Below are 6,000 nucleotides of genomic sequence, written 5' to 3' on the forward strand. Positions count from 1 at the left end.
AAAGTGGCTTAAAGATATAAATCCGATAAATATTGCCACAGGCAGTCACATAAGAGAGGAAATGAGGATAAATGAAGCAAAATGAGTAATGAATAGTTGATCTCACAATAACTGGTAAGAAAATGATGTTCTGGGTAAGGCAATGACACAGATAATGATAATGGAGAGGAGTAAGACATTTTTCAAGAGCTTTTAAGGAGGTAGACTCAGTCTCCTTGTTTGGTTTTTTTTTTTTTTTTTGAGGTATACTCAATAGGATTTGGTAGGCAGTAGATATGGGGGATGACAGAGGTAGGGAAGAGTCCAGTATAGGACCCTGATTTCTGACAGAGTAGGTGTTTGAAGGACTACAGTATGATATAGACATTCAAATCCAGGATGGGGTGGTGGCTGTAGGGGTAAGGAAGTTGCAAAGAGGGTGGATGCTACAGTGTAAGAAACATGTGAAAAGACAGTAGAGGAAAATCTTCTCTACAATTTTGCATGGAACTACACAGCTCTAAGAGGAACATTTTTTTCATGTCATGTGACTAAGTAGGTTGAATAACTAGCTCATGTGATTTACTCTCTCAAAGATCCATTTTAATTTATTTTAATAATATTTATTCCTATATAAATTTGATTGATATATTTGGTTGCCACTAAAGCTTAGACAGAACTCAGATCTGGTACTACAATGAAAACTCACCATTATTCCTTGTGCTGATCTCTTCAAATAATCCCATTTCTGTCAAACAAACCAACAAATGAATTATTCTCCAATAAAAGAGTCTGGAAACCATGGTTGTCTCTATTTCTTCCTTGATATTCCAGTCCTAAGATTTCACCATTTTATTATCTCTCATTCAGAAGACTCAAAAACAATCCTGAAAGACACAAAAGTAGAAGAAAATGAATGAAAAGACATACTATGTTCTTTGGAGGAAAGACCTAACATAAATATGTCAACACAATAAAATATCATTAGGGTTTTATTTTCCTTAAAGCTAAAGAGAACTCAATTGAAAAACATAACAAAACAAAAAAGGTAGCAATAAGTCTGAAACAAAAGATAACTCTAAAAAAGAGAAGAATGAGAATAACCTTTCCCTAGAAGGAATTGGCACACATTATAAAGCTTCTGTAGTTAAAACAGTATGGAATCCATGCATGGAGAAACAAAGTGACATAACATAAAAAAAAAAAAAAAGAAAATATTTACAGTGACTTTAAAACACAAGTAGACTGTATATCCTTAGTTAAATACATTCTGAGGTACAAAACAATAAAGCCTGAAAAAATAACAAATCCTACATTTTGAGGATATATATTGTGACTGTATATCCTTAGTTTAATATATTCTGAGGTCAAAAAAAACAAAGTTTGAAATAATAACTATACATTTTGAGGACTTACATTTGAGGATATATATTAAGTAGTGCAACTATAAGACTGTTACCTTTGCAGTGAGGGAAAAAGCAAATGAGGTTTTTGTTTTTGTTTTTAATTTTTAATGTTGATGTATTTTTGAGAGAGAGAGAAAGAGAGAGAGAGAGAAAAAAAAGAATCAGTGGGGGAGGGGCAGAGAGAGAGTGAGACATAGAATCCAAAGCAGGCTCTGGGCTTTGAGCTTTGAGAGCCCGACGCAAGGTCTAGCCCATGAACCATGAGATCATGATCTGAGCTGAAGTTGGACGCTTAACCAACTGAGCCATCCAGATGCCCCGCAAATGACGTTTTATATATGATTACCACGGAAAACCAGAAGTGTTGGCATGAGAGAAATAGGAACCAAATGTAAAATCAATAAGGTTAGGTAATAATCACATACACCTGAATTTGAATTAGAACTGACAATAAATATCAATTATACAAACTCACAAACTTTATCCTTAAAAAATACATGCTTCTTAGACTTGTGCTCTGAAATATGAAAAAACAATGACTGACTGTAAAACATTGAGCACTCTTAGCACCCGTTTGTGGTCTTTACCATTTCACAACACACACAATAAAGTCTTCTAGGAGAATGGGTGATTCTGAGTGTTGGATAGAAAATTTAAAAGATGATCTTGAGACATCTTGCCATATAAAGGAGTTAGAAAGCTCTCAAAGCCTACCAGGATTGTATCAAAAAGACACAGAAGTCAACCTAAGGAGGTTCCCAATTCAGCAAAGATAGGACAAATTTGAACATTAACAAAGATAATTGCAATAGATTGAAATGCATCAAATATATTTTAACATGAGTTTATTTTATTTCTTTTGAAATAAAGAAAGAAACCCACTGGAAACAGTTCCTATAGCACACACAAACAAAAAGCAAGCAAATATTATATGCCCGCTGATAGTACACAGCACAACCTATAAGCAATTCTTGCCAAAAAAAAAAAAAGTCTAAATCTGATCAAGTTTTTTAATTTAATCACCATTTTGTGGGAAATACAGGAGATAGAAGAACATTATAAATATTACCATGAATATGAAATTAGCAAATATTGTCTCTGTCACTTTAATGTGTTTCAAGATCAAAAAAGAGATACAAGGTGAAATTAAAGATTAAAAATATTTAAGAAACTTCATTAACCAATTACATACAATGAATGGACCTTATTTGGATATTATTCAAAGAAAGGACTTATAAACAATTTCATACAAAAATTATAGAAACTTACTACTGACTACATACTTAGGATTGTTAAAATTGTTAATATATTAGATATGGTAATAGCATATACCAATGTTCACTAATGAGTCTTTATCTTTTAGAAATTCAAACTCAAATATATATAAATTAAAGGTATTGATGATTGATTTCAAAAAACTTAGAGTTAAAGATGTAGGTCGAAGAGAGATAAAAAAGAGTGGTCATGAAATGATTACTTTTGAAGTTGGTTGGTGAATATATGGGGGCTTGTTACATTATTCCATATACTTTTTTATTTTCTAATTTTTCATAATGAAATGAAAGAAAAAAATCTCATATATTTTCTCCTTCTCCAGTCTCACATCAGCCGCTCATTTTCTTTTCCTAAAATATTGCTATAGTAACTAGTGTTATCAACGTGAATTTTCACCTCTAAGATTTACTCAGAACACGCTCATTAGATTCATCCTCTAAAAACCCTAAAAAACAACTTTTTTCACAAGTAGCTACTTTGCTCAAAACTTGTAAGTGATTCTCCACTTTCCTTGAAATAAGTGATCGTAAGTCTGTTCAAAATAAACCATCATTAGTTTGACATCAAAGACACCTTACAATCTGTTTCCATCCAATTCTCTGAACACTTCCCTCACTTCTTTTTATGAACTTGATGCTTTAGTCAAAGCATTTGTCCACTTGTCTGCTTGTCCTGGAAACAGATGTGGGAACTCCACCTCCACTCTTGCTCTTACAAGGCTGTCTGAGTAGTTGCCCTTCCTCTATATTTATCTTAATTTGTTCCTTCCTTGAAGGTCTATTCAAGTCTCACCTCCTCCATGTAGCTTTTCCTAAAGACTTTTCAACTACGGTCAACTGTCTCTTATTTGAACTCCAGCAGCAATTACTTTCCTATAACTCATTTTATCACATGCTACTCTACATGGCTAGGGTATTTTAATGCCCAGACTCCACCCTCTTTGATGTCAGGGAGTGTGTCAGATTTCAATGTACTCAAGCACAAACTGTAGAGCCTTATACAGAATAACTGCTCAATAAATGTTTGCTGATGTTGCTGCTGGCCTTGCTGCCATTATTAATGATTGTGGTGGTGGTGATGATAATGACGGTGGTGGTGATAATGATAAAGGAAGTTCATTTGACAATAATTGCCAGGATCCCAAAATTTCTTCATTGAGATGACCTTGAATCTAAAGATTTATGACTCAGTTAGAGTATTGATTCATAAAACTAAATATTCAACTTGCATTTGGTCCTAGAAGTCATTCCATATGTCCCAATAACCTAGTACTGCCAATTAAGATGGATTAAACATACACACAAACAAAAAGAAAAACAAGAACAAAAACAAAACCCCTATTTTCAAATTCTTCATTGACTTTTTACTCCTTAAGGAATTACAAATGTCTTGATAGAGGATTAGAGGTTTACAGTCTGGCCTAAAATCCAAAATCAAATTTCATTCTCATTATTTCCCTATATGTACTCTGCTTCAGTTAAAATAGTCTAATTTTAAATATATTTGGAACCATTTCTCTTCTTTCTATTTCCATTAAACTTCCTTAGTTTAGATCTTCATAATTTCTGGGATTGTTTCAATTCCTTTTCAAATCCACCACCTGGCTTCCAGTCATGTTCCCTTCCAGTTCATTCCCCACCCACCCTTCACTAAAGCCCAAGAAGGATTTATCCTGCTTAAAATTCTTGTATGACTTTCTTAGCTATAAAGGCTAAATGCCTTAACATGGTGTACAAGACCTTTTATGATATTCACTTTCATTACTTCAAATGTCTGCTATATGCTATGGGCTTCCCATAGAGTGGCAAATACTCTATGGTCTATCCCTATATTGTCTAGTGAGAGAAAAGGAGAAGAAACCCACACACATAAACCTATGATAAAGACCAACAGGAACCATGATAAAAGGGGGGGGGGGGGTAATACCATGAGAAAGAAATAGAGGGAGATCTAATTTAGATTGAACAGAAAAGATCTTCCTGCTGAAGTAACATTTAAGTTGTTTCCTTCATGTGGAGAAAAAGTTACTAAGAGTTTGATATATCTCAGAGGTTAGAAAGAGAAGTGAAGTTACAATCTATACCATCTGTTTATGTTTATTACCTACTTGATAAATTATAAAAAAATTGATAGCAAGTTAGCTCTCTATATAAATTATGATAACCCTTTGTATTATGTTTTCCATTTTGTCATGTGTCTTTTATTTTTATAAATATTTTTCCCATTAGAAGTTTAAAATTTAAGCAGCATTCTATAGACCTAAGGCTTTGTGCTTCCTGCTTTCCCTTAATACTAGATTATCAGTATTTCAGATATACAGATATACAGTCTTTTCTACTTTTAAAATTTAACACTTTAATCCACCTGATTTTATTTTTGATAGTTATGAGAGGGGAGCTATCTGGTGTTTTCTAAATGGTTAGCCATTTATTGAATAATAATAATAAGGACTAGCATTCATGGGGGTTTACTATGAGCCAGACACTCTGCCAAATGCTTTGTATTTATTATCTGTTAATTCTTACAACCCAACAGCGTAGGTAGTGTTATGCTCCTCAACTTTCAGACAAAGAAGGTGAAGAGCAGTTAAGTGATTTGCTCAAGGTAATACAGCTATTAAACAGAAGAGCTAAAATTAGAACTAAGAGGTATGACCCAAGAATCTATTCTCTTCACAATTAATTTTTGATATACAGTGACTTCCAGAATCCTTGTCTTGCTCATAGATTTGAAAGGTCTCCTATGCCATATAATAAATTTCTGTTTTATATATTTAAATATGCTTCTCCTTGGGCCATTTCTGGGCTTCACATATATACATATGTATTGACATGTATATGCTTTTACATTGGTAATTTTAAGCTGAATAAAAGATTAGTTATTACTTCCTTTTGCTCCATGTTTCTACGCTTCTATCAATTGATGCATTTAACCAAATTATTTTTGCATGTCAAAATGTGTTCACTACCTGTAAGCTAAAAATTACCTTTCTTGAGCTTATCGGCTATTTCTCTCTCGCATTTTCTCACCTTTTTCTATGCCCAACTTGATTGTAGAATTTGCTCTAACAATGTTAAACCTCATATAAAATGGTTACATTTTTTATAACTTTGTAGTAAGAACATTCTTGTAATATAAGAATATATTAGTTTCTAATTGCTATCTGCTGTTCTGATGTATTATAGTTCTACGACATTGAAGACACTGAAAAATTAGAAAGACATTCTCCTAGGCTCACACTCTCTGCTATTAAAGTACAAATATTATTTGCTCTCACAGTGTGCTACACAGAAAGCTCAGCTGTAATTTCGAAGAACATAATATATGTTGATGCATCATG

The 6,000-nt window shown here is 33.0% G+C and overlaps 1 long non-coding RNA gene across 1 annotated transcript in view; it reads right to left on the reverse strand.

Annotated features, from left to right (window-relative positions):
- LOC109254276 (uncharacterized) overlaps positions 1-6,000 on the reverse strand; it is a 124,749-nt gene that overhangs the window by 22,187 nt on the left and 96,562 nt on the right. Inside the window, exon 4 of the long non-coding RNA XR_002074736.2 lies at positions 689-866. This is a non-coding gene — a long non-coding RNA (uncharacterized LOC109254276). The remainder of the gene's footprint in view (positions 1-688; positions 867-6,000) is intronic.

This window comes from Panthera pardus, unplaced genomic scaffold (genome assembly GCF_024362965.1).
Source record: "Panthera pardus isolate Hobbes unplaced genomic scaffold, ASM2436296v1 HiC_scaffold_24, whole genome shotgun sequence".
Classification (NCBI taxonomy): domain Eukaryota; kingdom Metazoa; phylum Chordata; class Mammalia; order Carnivora; family Felidae; genus Panthera; species Panthera pardus.